At 43.2% G+C, this 17,492-nt stretch overlaps 1 protein-coding gene across 15 annotated transcripts in view; it reads left to right on the forward strand.

The window, feature by feature from the left end:
- Positions 1-16,848: 16,848 nt before the first annotated feature.
- Positions 16,849-17,492, forward strand: part of PTPN5 (protein tyrosine phosphatase non-receptor type 5) — an 82,520-nt gene continuing 81,876 nt past the window's right edge. For 4 of the 15 annotated variants that reach the window (XM_038180755.2, XM_038180762.2, XM_072038553.1 and 1 more), the window contains exon 1: positions 16,862-17,190. The gene's annotated coding sequence lies outside the window, so the exon portion shown is untranslated. Of the gene's footprint in view, positions 17,191-17,236; positions 17,407-17,492 lie in introns of those variants that run through there. The other 11 variants (XM_038180756.2, XM_038180761.2, XM_038180763.2 and 8 more) reach the window with 7 other exon arrangements.

Here is a 17,492-nt window from a genome sequence, read left to right on the forward strand (position 1 = left end):
ATTCATTTATTGCCTACTCAGTTTTTTTACTTCCGTTTTTCTTGTTTAGCTGCCCCAGAAGGGCTGCAGTCCAAGTATTTGGTGAGAAATGGCCTCAGCCTGATGCTCTGATACAAGACAAAGAGAGAAGAAATATTAGCATCCTTGTTTTACCAGTAGGAACAGAGGTACATGGTAATTTGCTCATATACTCCGAAAGTCTGTGTCAGAGCTGAAATTTTAATTTAGATCTCTCAGGTCTCTGCAGTACCATCTCCAATGTCTCAAAGAAAACAGACATGAATTTCTGTCAAATTTCTGAAGGCAGTGGGCCTTAGGCAGGCCTCCTTCAGCTGCCATACATGACTGAAATGCCTCAGAGAGTTGCTCTGAGTGACAGCAGGCACTTCCTTCCCCTGCTGGCAAGAGGCACACAGAATAAGTGTGTTTATTATTTTCTCAACCTGCATTTTGGAAGGTTACTTATGCAGGCTTAGAAGTTCACATGTGACTCTTCTGTGCCAGTCCTCAGAGTCATGGTCCCCGCTGCAGAATATTTGCAATGCTCTTTTGATCCACAGCTTTGAAGACAGATCTATCAGAAAAGAGGGGGAATTGCCACAGCTGTCTTTTCTGTAAGTATTTATTTATGCTTATAAAATCAGATGGGAAAGGTGCCCATCCTGTGCCCTAGGCACTCCTGATGATTATTTAAAAGCACAGCATAATAGAATGACAAAACCAGCAGACGCACATAGAAGCAACCTTTGCTTAGAGCCTGCCTCGGAGAGTAATATGAAAGAGTATCCAGACATCCAGGGCGAAAAAAACAACCACCCCCATGTTAAAAAACAGCCATGTTCCTAAAAGCCCTACAATTTGCTAACTCCTAATGTGGGACTCAATGATGACAGACTGAGGAACTCTGCAAGAAATGGGGTAAAAATAGCCAGGTGTGCCCATAATAGCCAGTATGACCATCACAGAGCAGGTCCCTGGAACATTCAGACTGTGGTTTGGGGGGGCGGGGGAGATGGGGAGGCTCAAGCAATTGGACATGAAGCTCAAAAAGCTCAAGCAATTTGGACATGACTGGTCACAAGTGTCAGTAACTCCATATATAAATCCCTCTCAGGCTCCTGTCTCTTGCTCACAGCTCCTAAAAGCAACAGGGATAAGATACAGTGAATTCATAGTCTCTGTTCTTACCCAATACAACAGCATTCAAACACAGGATGCAACCATTTACTTTAATGTCACTCTGAATAAAATAACATAATAATAATTTAAAAAACACCTGGCAAATATCCTTCCCCCTTCTCTCTCCCTGCATACTTTGAGGCTTTTCTAATCATTCAGTGCCATTCACCAGAGGCTGTTGTTTTCTCCCAGGTGGTTACAGCTGCCTTCAGAGAGTATTCCTGAAGTATCTTAAGTGGCTTTCAGAGGAAGCTGTGACATTTAGATCCAGGCAGAACTAGGAGATTTAGAACACCCCACTGGCTGAGTAGCTGACAGATGAGCATGCACATTGCTCAGATTGTCTCAGGACACAGAATTAGAGCCCTCCTCAGACAGGAGGCAGGAATTAAGAACCCATTTTCAAACACATCCCAGTGAAATACCAGCCACTCTAGCTGTAATTCTTTTGCTTCCTGCAGCTGAGTAGGCACCCAAAGACTAGACCCCGTACTGCAAAATAAATAAATAAATAAATAAATAAATAAACACAGTGCTATTTTCTTCATGAAATACATCCTGGTCCACATTCTCCTTAGATATTCATTTTCTAGGAGGTCCAGATTAGATGCTGCAGGTTCTGTGTATTCTACAGAAGCTTCTTGAAACACTTCTGCACTTGGTGTGATGGAAAATGTTGTGACAGCACAAATGTTCTCTGAATTTACTCTTACTACAGCCTACATAAACATCTTTCAACCAATTACTCACTCCCTTGTAGAAGATGGGGAGAGTTTGCTAATGCCACTGATTTGAGTTTTGAAAGGCCTTCTCCTGATGAGAATACAGGCTGGCTTCAGGCATCTTGAAATGCTTTGGCTGGGGGTTTGTGCCAGAGTCTGCCACAGAAATGAATGTTTCTGGGATTTTATATTAAGCGATCTCTCTCTCCCGAGGCACAGCCGTTTCACCCCATCCAAGTCACCAGACCCATATTAGCACTCTTCTTTCATATTGTGTTCTCATATTTGTCCTGTCACGTGTTCTATTGGATTCCACCCTGACGCTGCTAGTGTTTACATGAACGTGGTGGATGAAGGGATTACTTCAATCTTCCAGTGCCACAAGCCCTGACCTTTGCTCCTCACCAACAAACTTCAGGTTGCTGAGCCAAGACTGGAACATTTCCAGGTCCCATCAATGTTAGTTTGCATGCGTGGCCTCTGCTTCAGTGGTTCATATGAACTACAGTACATTTGCCTCGTGCTTCTCTTCTCTCTTCCAGCTACCTGAGGTCTCCTGGTGACACTGAATGGACAGGAGGTAGTGCACCTAATGCAGTACACCCTGGGGCTTGCCTGACTTTAGGCAATTCTGAGAAACCCAGTGGGCTGGCATGACAACCCCAAATCATTCAGCTGGCATGGAGGCAAGTCAAACATGATTCCAATCAAATTACTTCTTTTTTGTTGTTGTTCAGGAAAAACAAAAACAAAAACAAAACAAAAAAAAAAACAGCCAATACACTTCTGTACTACAGAAACATCTGAAGTCTTCATTTCATAAATACCATATACTGAAACTTTTCAACCCACAGAAAGGAAAACATCAATATTATCATGTTTGGCCAACTCCCGACAAACATAAATTTTCAAATACCAGAAAAATATGTGGGACAGAATGCTTACATATTTTTGCTCTTTTACTGCAGAGTAGGAAAGAAGCGTAAGCATAAATACATCAACCCCCAGATTATTTCTGTTTTCAGATGGAAAGATGGAGCATTAAGAGCCTGACCTCTGACTGATCCAAGGACATACAACAGTAGATTGCTCCTAGGAGCCAGGAATTCTCACTCTGTCCATTGCTGTAGCTATTAGATGATGATGCCAATCATGATAGAAACCATATAACAGAGGGTGGGTGTTGAAACACCTGTAACTGGCACCAACTAAGCTAATCATATATAGTCTGTGTAATCAGAATATTTTAAAAAAATACTTTCTCCAACCCACACAGGAAAACTGTATCGTTCCTTACTCCTACGATGCATTGTACTATATTTCTTCTTGTTAATACTGTATCAACAGTTTGTGTAACACTCTTACTAACACATTCTTAAGTTAGAAATAGGAAGTGAGTAATAATGCAATCAAGAGTATCTCTTGTGTTATTTTTGTGCGTGCAGGCAATATATTAGTGATATGTGTCACTTCTCTGAATCAACAAGAGAGATATTAGATTGTTTGATTCCTGAGTCGTGTTAAATTGAAACGGAAGGTCACCCTTTTGTTGCTCTCCTGCTCTCAGGGATATTGTATCAATAAATATAAACAGGACTCCCATGTTGTGAAAGATTTGGCATAGAATTGACATTTAAATAAATGGATTAAAATACTGTAAATTTAAGAAGCAAAATGGACCTCAGATAGAATTTACTTTGAAATATGGATCTATTCATGCCTCAGTACTGCTTTAGGCAAATCTCTCACCATCAAATTGCAAAGAAAACTGGGAAGGGAGCTTTCAGTTGGTGCTTTAGCAAATAAACAGAAACTTAACTCTCTTGCTTCCCAGTTGTCAAAATGTTCCATTAGCTATTTGAATCCAAACAGCTTTAACCAGTCACATAAAGAACATGGGAAGACTAAATAAAGCCCCAGGCCTTTTAAGACTTAGTCTGCTCTGGATATAAGCAGACAGAACTCACATTAGCTTCAAACAGAATTTCCCTGGCTTATGGCTTATGCCACAGATGAGTTTGGCTTTAGAGAACATTTGTTTCATACATTAAGTCAAATACATGCAGGTATGAGTTCAAAATAGCACCCCTGAATTTAGGATCTGGGGGCAAGGGGTTAAGGAGGAGTAAGGCAGGCTTTGTCCATGGTGATATCACCTTAAGCAACTATAAAAGTTCAAAGCAAAGTAATCTCTAAAGAGATTTAAAAAAAAAAAAAAAAAAAAAAAAGGTCCAAAACTTCATAGTTTTGACCCATTGTTTAGTTTTAGAAGGAATTTTCTTACTTTTTGAGCTAGAATTGCAGATATCTTTGAATATTCAATGACAGTAATACTGCAGTCTCATCACACAATGCAGTATCTTGACTCTCCAGACCGGGAATGAGACAGTCTCTAGGCTGTGAAGGCTTTTCCTCCCTTAGTTTACCATCCACTCCACAGACAATTGACATTGCTGGACGCCGAAATCTCCCCATCCATAACTTCAAGAAAATGACATCATCGGAGCTTCTGCTTTTTGAGAGGTTGTGCTTTACCACAACCTGCCATATATCCTTCATTAGTGACCACCTGGCACCCAGAGGTAGCCACTGTCCAGAGGTGTGGAAGCCCCAGAATGTCACTGAGAAATGAAAGCATGGCCCAACAAAAAGAGCTATTTCCAGTCCCTTCATTGCCTTGTTACTAGAGCTGAGAAATGGCTTTCTTGCATGGTCCAGAGCATGTCCTAAGCTGTGAAGAATTGTGGGGAGGCATGTGCAAGAGAATATCTAATGATTCAGTCAGAACAGAGCAGAATCAACCTGGATAGTGCAGAAAACAGCACAATACAAGAGTACTACATTACTGAAAATGTAATGTCACCTTGTCCTTTTACCACTGCTGTGAACCTCAGACACACTCAGGATACTAAATTCCCAGCATTTACTGCTGACTACCTCATAAACCTTCTCTTGCTTCTGTTGTTATGCCTTACTTAGATGAGAGGGGTAACACCCATGGGTAAATACTGCTGTTTTTTACAGCTGCAGAACCCTACTAAAGCTACCAGGATTGAAAGCATTCAATTAAAAGAAGAGCTAGCCCAGCTTATTGATATGAGTCACATCTGATGTTATCGTGTTCTGTCCTATTTCAGTTTTGGTCTCATATTTCACTGCAGCCAAGCAGTCTGAAACCAGGAAAATGTCAGGAAAAAAAAAAGTTAAACACTTAAGGTCGTGAACTGTGGTACTTTTTCTTCTCCTTCTGGGTTTTGGTCCCTGAAAACTCATAACAGAAGGAACATTTTATTCTTATAATGTAGCTATGCATTAGCCATGACAGCATAACATGCTGCCAGACCTGCGGTAAAATGTTACGGTTTCTTGACTTTGCCTTTGAACTCTGTCATTTTGCAAGTATTGACTGATGGAAACAACTCTCTCCTGGTCAGTTCCTATAAGGCAATGATCTCTGCACAGATTCTTCCTATATCAGCAGCCAGCCAATGCAACACTTTTCTGAGGTAAAGCTTCATCAGTATTCCACTGGTAGAAGAGTGAAGTGCTGAGAGATTAATATTCAAAATCATTTCCCCTCTCCATGCTCCAGATGCAAACTTTGGCAATCTCCCATTTCCAGACTGAGTTGTTACCTGAGCAGGTCCTAGTTTTCCCCTATCTTCTTTACCTGACAGCCTAATTTAAGTGGGGGAAAAACAGGTGATCAAGCTGAAAGAATAACGGAGGGGCTTCCAGCCAGGTTTCCTTTTTGGGGACATCTCTGGCAAAGCCTGAGAGCAAGTGAGTCACTGAGCACTCTTTGCTATTTGCCTAAGTCTCCACAGGGGTTCGGTGACACTACAGGGAAGCCAAGCTACATCTCCAGAGACAGTCTGCTGGACCTGCAGCTTGTCCCTCTGGCAACTCTGACAACATCTGACAACTCCAGTCAGATGGAGACTTTTCTCAACAAGCAACAGTGATGTGGTACAGTGCTGAAATAAATCTCTCCCTTTTCTCCTGCAGAACCAAGCTGTCAGGCAGGCATTAACAAGTTGGGTAAAACCAAACCGGTTTTCAACAGCATGCTTTAGGTTAACCAGGCTCCATTTCCCTGACAGAGCAGCACTTTGCAATAGGCCCTTAATGACCACTATTCACAGTTCTCAAGCTCATTTACTGCTTTGTTCTGATGGCATTATTTTATACAGGAAATAGATGGAAAAATGGAATGTAGCTATTACCACTCAGGAAAAAAAGCAATAACTGTTAGCTCTGAATTCTGTCTCTGTATCTGGCTTATAAAGGATGCTTAAAAAAAATTACATGAAAGCAAGACAAGGAAAAAAAAATAAAAAAAGGCACTCTTCCTACCCTCTTCAACAGCATGAACTTAGCCACTTTTAGAAAACTGCCCAGACCCACCCAGTCCTGAGCCAATATCATAAAACTTGAATACCTGTAACTGTAAGGGCTGCATGGCTTGGAGGAACTACACTTGCTTGAATTCCTACCTCCCTCTTTTGAAGGCATGTGGCAGTTCATTCCCTGCTTCATTCTGGGAAATACTAACATATTTTAGATCATATAGATCATATTTTGCAAGTAGAGAGGTACTGAATTACATGAGAGACGGGACTGTCTGTCGCATATGACAGCAGTAAGGTTTTTCAAAGACATTTACTCCCAACTGATTGGTTTTAGTAAAGGCTCAGTCCGAGTGTTCTTGAACTTGTATACGTATATTACTTTTTTTTTCCACTCAAAAGTAAATCAGACTGTATTATGGTTATTTATGCAGAAAGTGTTTGTGTAATGACAAAAACTGACTAAGAAGTAAAGCTACATGTATGCATTAAGAAGACTAATGACATTAACAATGAGTTCTTGCACATGTTCTCTGAATAACATAGAAAAATTATTAGTTACATCTGCAAAAGGAGCATCTATGTGAGATAAGCTGCACCAGAAAACTTTCACCTGACAAAGCCAAACTGTTATTCAATTTTTCATTACTGTCATTCTTTATTATGAATATTTTTTTCAAATGAGGAACACTTAATTCATAAGCTCCCATAAGTCAGAATTCAGAGTAACTTTTGAGCATTGCCTGATCAACTAGGCTTTGTTACAACAGGCAGAAAGAAAGGGCGCTGCTGCTGCTGGCAGTTCAGTAATGCTAAGTGACAACGAGACTGGGAACGAATACCAACTAGAAAAATTCAAAGAAAAAGCTTGAAAACAGCTTCAGGTGCCAGACAAAGCAGTCTTGCAGAGCATATGCCAACTTCCTCTGACTACATACAATATGCAGGTCCTTGGTTTCTTAATCAAGCTATTTTCAGCAAAAGGATGTATAGCTTGTCTTTATAACATCCTGATGTGACATACAGGTTAAAATTCTTAGCTGATTATGTTCCATAAAACGTAATTAAACCAGAGCCAAATCTCATCCTTCTCCATTATACTTGAAGATATCAAGATACTATTAAAACCCATAAACTTGTTTTCTATGCTGATGGTCTCTCAGAAATATGACACAGAACTTAACCCTGCCCAAGGTATCAATCATAAGGTTCTAATCAGTTTGTTGCCCCTGGTTCAGTATTTTGACTTGCTCTATGATGATCTCTTGGAGTCATCATTATTCACATACATCATATCCATATTAACACACCTCTGTCTGTCCAGCCACTATTGTTAGTATGTACTAACAATGAATGAACTTCAGTAGTAAAAAATACTCATTTATCTCAGACACATGGAAAACTTAGGAACTGTCACTGAAACGGTTCTTTTCTGAATGAGTTATCTGCGTTTTCAAACATTTCTGGACATGGTAGGACTATTCAGAGGCAGAAGATACTTCCCAGGAAACATTTTTCTGTGGGACTTTTTGGACCTCTTGCCATAGGTGGCCTCTTGCTAAGGGAGCATCTATTTCTGTTCCCAAGGATGATTTCTGACATTAATTTTCTTGAACTTGGAGCAGGGGAATGATTAATCAGAGAGATAAGCGGGTAAATATCTTGAGCCATACCCAGATAAACGGACTTCAGCTATCTAAAAAGTCTATCAATTCTGCCTAGCAGCAAGGCTTCCTGTGAAATGCTTGTTTACTAATATTTGCAAGACTACAACAGATGTACAAAATTAGCTAGGCTACAGTGAACGTTAAGAAAGGGCAGCTGATTGCTTAATCTAGAGAGAGAAAATTTGTTAGAAACACCTCTAGCTGTTTGCTGGCATGGAAAATTCTTAGTCAAGAGGCAAGATTCTCTACAGTGACAGCCTTTCCTTTCAGATTTGTGCTTTTGCCTGTCCCCTACCCCATTCCCCTGGAAATTAGAGGAGCTGAAGCTAGACTATGGATTTCTATGTACAGGGAGATCTGGCTGATGATTGCTGTTGTTTTTGCCAAAACTTTTCTGATTTGCCTATTTGCTTTTTCTATCTAAAACATGCAACAGTAAGAATGCAAAAAGCATGCAGAGCCAATGTTTTGAATACTGGATGTATACAGAAGCAATCTTGCAGAGGTCAAGTGAATATAGGGATAACTGGGGTACTTTCATCCTTTAGGAAGCTTGATGTGTACTAAAAGGCAACATTTTAGAGTCAACTGTACCAGTCTCATTGATTACTTTGCGTGAACTTTACAGAGTAGACATGAAACTTTGCTCTCTGCTTGTTGGCTAATGTGACAAACTTTCATGGGCTGCAAGTATGTATACAACACATTGTAGATGCCAATGGATTGCACTGTTATTTGAGGAAAAAAGGAAAAAAAAGAAAAAAGATGGCTTTTAGCACCTAAAATCTAGCTTGTGTAGTTTCATGCTTTTGTAAGAATCTCACACACCTTTTTACAATTGGGCCCTGTTGAGTTTGTATACTGCAAACCCAGAAAACTACAATCTTGGCCTCAGGAATTTACTATCCAATTCTGAAAAATTGATACATCACTCAGGTATAACAAATAGGGAAAAATGAAGGAAGAGCAATGCAGGTGATAAGATCAAATAAATACAAAAGCTAACAAAACTATGTTTGATTTTAGAATTTCTCCATCAAATCTTAATACCTAATACTTCATTCATCTTTTTCCTACCTTGTGAAAACCAATCCTGCACCAGCTGAGCAATCCTGAACTCACAGGAGGTCCAGAAATGAATTTGAGATGTCAAATGTGCTGAGTTTGGGGGTTCTGCCTTCAGCTATCTCCCAGGACCTGATACTGACAACGTGCAAAATGCCTACTGATTTCTTTAAGCTGCCTTGAGTTGAGCAGTTACTAACACTGAACAACCCATGAACACCAGCTGCTTTTGAAAATAAACACATAATCTATTTTATTTTTTTTTCCTTCTCATACTCCACATAAAATGTCTAAAGCTCTTACACTTCTCATTATCAGACCACTTTCAAAATTGCATGTTTGCACAGTATCAGAGCACATGTTCTCTCCTCCAGGAAAGGTATCTTTCATGCTGTAGCTATCAAGGTCTCTGCAGACGTGATCCCCTGAAAGCACACTGCCATAAGTGCACTTTTTGTCCTCAAACAAGAAACAGCATGCTGTCATTCTGATTTCCTCTGAGCCACATGCTTTGGTGGCTTGAAAGTATCCAAACCAAGACTTCTCTTGTTTTTCCTGAATATCTGAAGTGGATAACCCCACAGCCCCAGTCTTAAACTTTTGGATTTTTTAATTCTGACTTTTGCATAAATTGAGGTTTTTACCTCAAGCAAAAATTAAGCTTCCAAAGTTTTTAATATGACAATGTTAGCCTTCTGCAGTGTGTGTTTATCAGAATAACTGCTGGTGACACAAGCTGAGAGAGGGGAAACCCCAGGACATGCACCATATGTTGACAGGGACAGCAGCAGAAACAACTACTACTAATTAAAACAGTTCTTCATGGTTTCAAAATGGCTTTTCTAATAACAACTGCTGGTTGATTCTTCCTTAGGAGTACTTAATTCTGAATAAATACATATCTCTCTCAACTTTGGGAAAAGTTTTTTATTCCTTCTGCCTTTTTTCACATTTGAAATATAAGGAATATTATAGTAACCATGGAATCCTGATGACATAATGGTTACCATGAGAACAAAGCTGAAATAGTGTCATCAGAACCCCTTCTCTCTGCTGTGTGCTGAGTTTTATATTTAATAGGGATGGCCAAACTGCTGCCACCCAGCCTGACCAATGCTATCCTGCTTAACTTGGGTTCCAACAGCTGTAAAAGCAAAGCTGCCCTGTGCTGTTGCTTTCCACCTCAACATGGTTAGTTTTGCTTCAGGGTAGCAGTTCCACCAGTGTATAAGACAAGTCTGCATAGCAGGCAGGTAAGAGGATGAGTGTGTTGTAGCAGCTCCCCTGAGACACTCATTTGTCATGCCCCTAGGACATACTCCAATATAGCCTTTGGCCATGTATAAAATGGATATGGTTGGTCCTTGCCAACTAACCAGTCTTCAAATTGGGTTTCCTTGACTGCACTAGATCTCTTTGCTAACTACAGTGTCATTCAATGCATCATTTTCTGTGGTCTAGCCCTGCCACTACCTCTGCCCAGAGTGCTCTGCACCCACAACGATCTCCCTTGGCTTCAGCAAGCCCTAGCTAAGCACAGCAACGCATCACATGCAGCCTGTTACAGGACAAGAGTGCTGAAGCAGACACCAAGACTCAAGACAACACTGTGATTCAAGTTGCACACAGTTAGTTTTTTGAGTGCTCCTGAGTGCTGGCAATTCAGAAATTAGTTCAAATTGGTTCAGATTCTGCAGTACCGTCAGCATGACTGCTGTGAACGTCAAGCGCTATTCTCTCCTGGGGCCAGCACACCCCACTGCTACGGGGCAAACAGGCATTGTCAAAAAGCTGCACCCAGAAGGTAGCTCCAGCTCCAGAGAAGCAAAACCTATTCCCAGTCATTTTCCCCAGAGAAGCTCTTCTTTCTTTTATTGCAAGAACTGCTGGACATGACTCACTGCATATTGTTTGTTCATTTTGCTATATATATTTCCCAAATGCTATTTTTAGTTGCATTTCTCCCTTATGCTCCCACCATGTTTACTGCACTAAAACAACCCTCTAATTTTAATTTCATATTTAACCAAAACAAATGTGGCGTAGCTCTGTTCCTTCAGTAAAGCTATGCTGATTTATATTATGCATACAGACATAAGAAAAGTGGTCAGAGGGGAAGACATGGAGGGTATTATAAAACAAAGGGGTAAATTTACCAGAGGCAACATTTTGTGTAAAGATCCCTGCATTCTGCCTGTTTAACAGAATATTTTTAACAGAATATTTTCACACCAACACAGCCAGGTTCCTGCAGATGGTTCACATGTATTTGCTTCCTCCTCTAGCCAGGATCCACAGCACACACTCTTCCTAAAGCTTCTGGCCACAAAGTTTCTACTGTAGCCTCTTTTTACCTACTACCTGGTATTTTTACCCCACTGTTTTAAATAGCTCCTCCTGTTTCCTTGCCTTACCCTTATATTTTCTTCTTGGAAAAACAGGATAAAAATGGAGACATTGTCAAAGACTAACTGCAAAGACTCTCTACAACTATAGAATAATTCAGGTTGGAAAGGATTTGTGGAAGTCATCTGGTCCAATTCCTATTAAAAGCAGGGCCAACTTAAAAGTTAGATGAGGTTGCTCAGGGAGTTGTCCAGCTGAGTTCAAAGTATCTTCAAGGATGGAGATACCACAACCTATATGGGCAGCCTGTACTGGTTTTCAATCTTGCTTACTGTGAAAGTAGTCACTGTTTCCTTATGTCTAGTCAGAATTTATCTGGTCAGAAGGTAGCTCTTGCTACAAATTAAGACCACTGCCTTCTGTTTTTTGCTGTGAAGAGCCTGATCCTTGGGACACCTCCACTAGATTCTCTCCAGTTTGTTAATCTCTGTCTTGTATTGGGAAACTCAGAATTCCTGACATAGCTTCACAAGTGCCTCATGGAGGGGAGAAATCACTTTCCTCAGCTGCTGCCTATGGTTTTGCTAGTATAACCTAGCATGCAGTTGGCTTTTGTTGCTGCAAGGGCACGCTGCTGATTCAGGTTCAACTTGTCATACACTGGGACTCCCACATCCTTTCCTGCAAAGCTGCTCTCTGTCCAGATGGTCCCCAGCTTGTACTGTCACATGGGATTACTCCCTTAGTACAAAAAGCGCATTACAAACCCCAAAATTTTGCATAAAAGCACAAACCTTTGCATTTGTCTCCGCAGAACATCAAGAAGTTTTCCACTTTTCCACTCCACAGCTTCCTGATGTCCCTCTGAAAGGCATCCCCATGCTGTAGCCCACAGACTGCTCTCCCCAGTTTGGTTTCATCTGGGAAATGTGGGAATAGCTTGTCCCCTCATGCAGGTCATTGATAATGATGTTAAACAGCAGCATCCCTGGAGGAACACCACTCATAACCAGTCATCAGATAAATTTTGAATTGTTGGTCACTGCCCTTCAAGCCCTGCGGCTCAGCCCATTTTCTGCCATTCTTGCAGTTCCTGTCTCATTCCATATCTCCGTAAATGTCTGCAAGGATGCTGTGGGAGAATAAGTCATAGGCCAAAGTCTTGCTAATGTCAAGGGAAACAACATTTACTGTTTTCCTCTTGGTCCCTGAACTAAACTTTTCATCATATAAGACAATCAGACTTTTCAGGTATTGTTTGCCTTTGGTAAACCCACTCTGTATGTTTGTAGTCACCATCTTCTCCTTCACATGCCTAGAAGTTACTTCCAGGTGAATTTCCCTCACAGCCTTCCCAGGGACTGCCCAGCCTGCAGTTCCACGAATCTTACTCCTTGCCTTTTTGTTTGTTTGTTTTCGTTTTTTAACATGGGCATCACATTCGCCTTTCTTCAGTCACCAGGGACCCCTCCTAGTTGCCACAGCCTTTCAAAGACAGCAAAAAAACAGCTTTGCACTGACATAAGCCACCCCTTTAGCATTCTTGTCTGGTCCAACGGGCATTCATTTACAGATACTTTTTATATGAAAGGTAAACTTGTAAAAAATACAACAGACACGGTGGGGCATACCTTAACATCACAATAAACATACTATGAATGCATTACTTCAGGATTTGGAATAACATTTTATAGAGAGAAAAAAAAAAAGAAAAAAGAAAGAAAAAAAAGAAGAAAGGAAAAGCCTCTATGACTGAAGGACCTGTTCTTGGTAGCCTGAGAACAGGATACTTGGACAGGATCAGTCCATCTCCTCCACTTCTTCCTTGCCTCACCTTGGGACAGGGCCAAGATGGGGAGATAAACCCTGACTTTGAGGGTTTATCAAATATAAGTTGGCTTCAATACGATTTGGAAAGGCCTTCTGTATGATTTCACATACCTGATGCAGAACTACAGAGCTGGGCTGGGAATGTTGCTCCGATCAGTGTACAACAAACTTCAGCATCTCTCTTTGCCATCTCTGGTTAGCTTTCTGGCTCTTTTATTCCGTTGTCTCCATGTGAGATCTGTCCTGTTTAAAAGAAGACATATGTTGAAGAACCCAAAGAGAGGGAAAAGAAATGTAGAAGCCTGCCAAGTTCCACTGGACTCTTCCCATTGGGAGCAGGACTAATCTCTCCTTACACTTACAAAATAAAAGAAAAAAGGATGCAGCCCAAACATATCAACATGGCCAGATAAATGCATCAGGCTTTGCTATTTTGAAAGAAATGAGCCATTTGGGAGAAGGAACCAAAGCAGTTGAATTATTTATGAGGTGTTACTTTCCCCCAAGACAGTGCAAGTCCACTGGGGACTCTGTGGTTTTATGCACCATGTTGTCAGTGGGACCTGCTTCCCTTTTTAAAAGGAGCAACTGAGAGCGGCAACAAGAAATGTGGCAGAGCTGCAGATGAAAAGCTTGGCTTTTGGACAGGGCTTTTGTGGCACAAAGTTGATCGTCCTCTCTCAACCACAGATAGTGAAGAAAAAAAACAAACAAACAAACAGAAACATTACTTGCCAGATTGTCTTTGATTCCACAAGGCTTGCTCTTAACTCTAAGAACTAAAATGGTGTTCATGGTTGCTAGTGCAGTACAGCTGTTTTGCTACAGGTGACACACAGGGAAAGGAAGCAACCTTACCAGGGCAAACCCCAGATGAAACTTGGACCTCAGCACATCTAACTTATCACAAAATTAAAACCTGCACTGAGTTTACCTCCAGAAGACTGATTTGCATTTATCAACCTGAAGTTAAAAACAAAAACAACAACAACAAAAAAACCTCAAATCTCTGTAGCAGAGTCCCGGAGAACATGCTCAACCCATATCCTTCACCCATTAACAGGAGTGACTGAATGAAGCATGTTGTGAGGGCCTGACACACTCTTTGCTGCAAGCAGTTAGAAGGTCAAAAGGGAAATAAAAACCAAAGTCACTTAGAACCAGCTGGGGTAGATTTTTGAATGACTTCCTGAGCCATACAATCAAGCATTAGCAGGGAACACAAATACGGCTGTACACTAGCTTCAAACATTACCAATTCCCCACTGTTCCCACCTTAACCCACAGCTGGGATTCTTTACCTGTTCCATCAGATGCCTCAAACCCAGTGTACCATGAGTGCTTCACTCTCAGCAAGATCAAGCTTCAAATTTCAGCTATAGCCTCTGCTCTGCAACCTTGTCAGTGGACACCCTGAAATTATTTGGTAGTACCTCCTGACTGCTACTCCAAGCCTAGCTGATCGTCTGTGCTTCACTCAACATTCAACCTCAATCCCTGCTGTAAACCTAAATCAGCAACCTCTGCCTGCCTTGCAGAAAGCTGCTGTCAGTGGCAGCACCGAAGGCACTGTCACATCTGGCAATAAACCCATCTCTGGTGGTCACCAAGTCCCAAATCTTCACCTTCAGCCTCATGCCTGACGTTAACCTCACCCCAGTCCCACACTTAAGTCCTTCCTAATCAAGCCAGACTAGCGATTTCTGCCCTCCCCAGCAATGATTGCCTCTCACTGCCTCCACAAGCTCAAGCCAGGCCATAACAATGGTTGCTCAAGCCCAAACTCAAGCTCATCTCACCATCATGGCTTAGACTTATATCCAGCCCTAAATGTTGGCCCCTCCTGACAGAATTTTTGACAAAAAATAGCTGGTTGACTAATCACAATACATGCTCTGTAGCGAGCAGTTGGCAAATTACCAGGAAACCAAATTTTGCTATTCAAAATCAGTCGAGGCATATCTGAGCTGCAGTTTTTCAGCAATAAAATGCAGAGAACCGCTGGCAGCAGCACATGCGGTTTTAATGTCACACCTCCTGCACTTTGGTAAGCCCAAGAAGCAAAAGATTTTCTTGGAGTAAAGCAGCGAAGACCTACGGCCTCTCAGCTATTTACTGCTGCTGGACCCGTCCCCCTGCCAAGTCGCTGTGCACCCCACAGCAGCCAGCGGCAGATGGCTGGTCCAGTAGCTCGGAGCATTTGGGACCAAGGAAGCTAATCCCCCGGCACACAGTAGCCTTTCTGAAATCTGAAAGGAGTTCCCAACACAGGCTCTTTCCAGCTTTTTATTGAATTTTGGAGGGGAAGAGCGCACTGAGCTAGTCCAGTAGTAACTGATGAGTCCAGTTTTGCCTCTTGCATCAAACTCTGACTCACCCTGCACTGATACCAACTCGCAATTCTCTCTTAATTGGGAAAATCACTAGGATAGTACTCGCTGCCAGAATTCTGGGTCATAAAGTCATTCTCTGACTCAGAAGAAGGTTTACAACAGCTGTGGCAGTGATATGTACTGTAGGTGAGTCATGTTGAACTATTAGCATGAAGAGAAGAGCCTCATAAAGCCGAAACAAATACATAAAGAACTGCACTGACCCATCTAAATTATAATCTTACATTTGTTATTCTATAGCAAAGGACTCGACAATGTTTTATTGCGTACTCAGTTTTCTGGAATGCAAAATTTAAAAACAAAGTTACTGAGATGCCTCTCATCACATGAATCCCAAACAGCCTTTTAATTCCGAGGATAAAACTTTAGCTGATATAAATTTCCTGGCAGGCATTAAATTTGTGGAGGCATACTGGTTTTAAACAGCTCAGAATCTGATTCCAGATTCATGGGACGAAAACCCATGTTTATGGATTATGTAACAGTGAATGCAGATATGTCTCAAGTGCAGCACGCAACGTATCTGGCGGCATATAACAAAATATTCAGTGAATATTCAGAAGGAAAATAACGCCCTGTTTAATTTAAATTACAGGAAAAAATTAGATAGATAAACACCATCAGGTTTTCCAATGAAGGATTCCATTAAATTAGTGAGAAAATATATGAAATACGAAGTAACTGAAACCAATTACTGACTGTTGGTGAATGGATACTGAGGTAGTTTCACTGATTTTACAGGCCCACCATTGTCTGAACATTGAATCCTTTGCCTGTGGAGTAAGCCAGCTAATGCCACAAGTCATACCCAACAGTATTGATGCCAGAGCACTCAGAAAAGCCTGGTCTCCAGCGTGTGACGTGTGTGTTTAACAAGTTACAACCTTTTTAGGGAGAACTGATATGAGGAACAACAGGGATACATGGCTATTCCTCAGTACCAAGTAATCACTGGAGGAGGGGGAGAGAGGAGGGGGAAGAAAGAGGGGAAAGCATAGTGTGGTCTTTGAAATCCTTTGCTGCCTTTTATCACATCAGTGCAGGAGTCCCCGTCCGGGTTTGTGTCAGCACCAAACGCGTTACCTGCAGGCAGCACGGCGCGATGAGGGCCAGCGCGGCGAAAATGGCCGAGTGCTGAGGGGACACCTGCCCGCTCCTGCCGGGGGCCTGGCGCCGTGACAGGGGCGGGGGGGGGGCACCGTGACAGGCACGAGCCCCCTCCCGCCGCCCCCCACCCGCGGCTCTGAGGGCACGCGTGGGCTGCCGGCGGCGGGGGGGCCGTGGCCTCACTGCGGCAGCCGCTCGGCGGGGAGCTGCGGGCCGCCCCCCCGAGCTCCCCCCGCCGCCGGTTCCATTCATGCTTTCTCCTGCCTTCGCCATCTCCCTCGCCGAGCGAGGGGAGAAGACGGGAGCGCGCGTGGGCGGCCGCTGCCAGGCTCCCTGTCAGTCACACCGCCGCCGCCGCCGCCGCGCTGCGAAGAAGGCGAGCGGGGGAAGAAGGAGGGCGAGCGGCTTGCCCGGGGGGGAAGGGGGGCGGCTGGCGGCGCTGCCCCCAGCCTCACTGCCCCTGCCCGGGGCGGCTGCTGCGGAGCCTGAGGCGGGCGCGGCCCCGCGGAGGGGAGCGGCGGCGTCCTGAGGGGTGGGTGCGCGTGCACGCGGCGGGGTACAGGGGAGGTGTGAGGGGAGGGGGGGGGGGCGCGGCTCTGAGGAGAGGCGCGAGGCAACTTGCAACGGCCGTTAACGGTCGTAACGGCTCGGGGGGAAGCAGGGGGGGCGGGCTGAGGGCTCCGCCTTCGTGCGCCCCCCGCACCTGGAGGCGGCGGCGGCGGTGGCGGCGGCGAGAAGGGGCAGCAAGGTAAGGCTGAGCCGTGCCGCGCCGCCACAAGGCGGCTGCCGGGTCCCGGGGGGAGGACGGGAGGGAGGTGGGCGAGCGGCGGGGGC

Source organism: Anas platyrhynchos, chromosome 5 (assembly GCF_047663525.1).
Source record: "Anas platyrhynchos isolate ZD024472 breed Pekin duck chromosome 5, IASCAAS_PekinDuck_T2T, whole genome shotgun sequence".
NCBI lineage: Eukaryota > Metazoa > Chordata > Aves > Anseriformes > Anatidae > Anas > Anas platyrhynchos.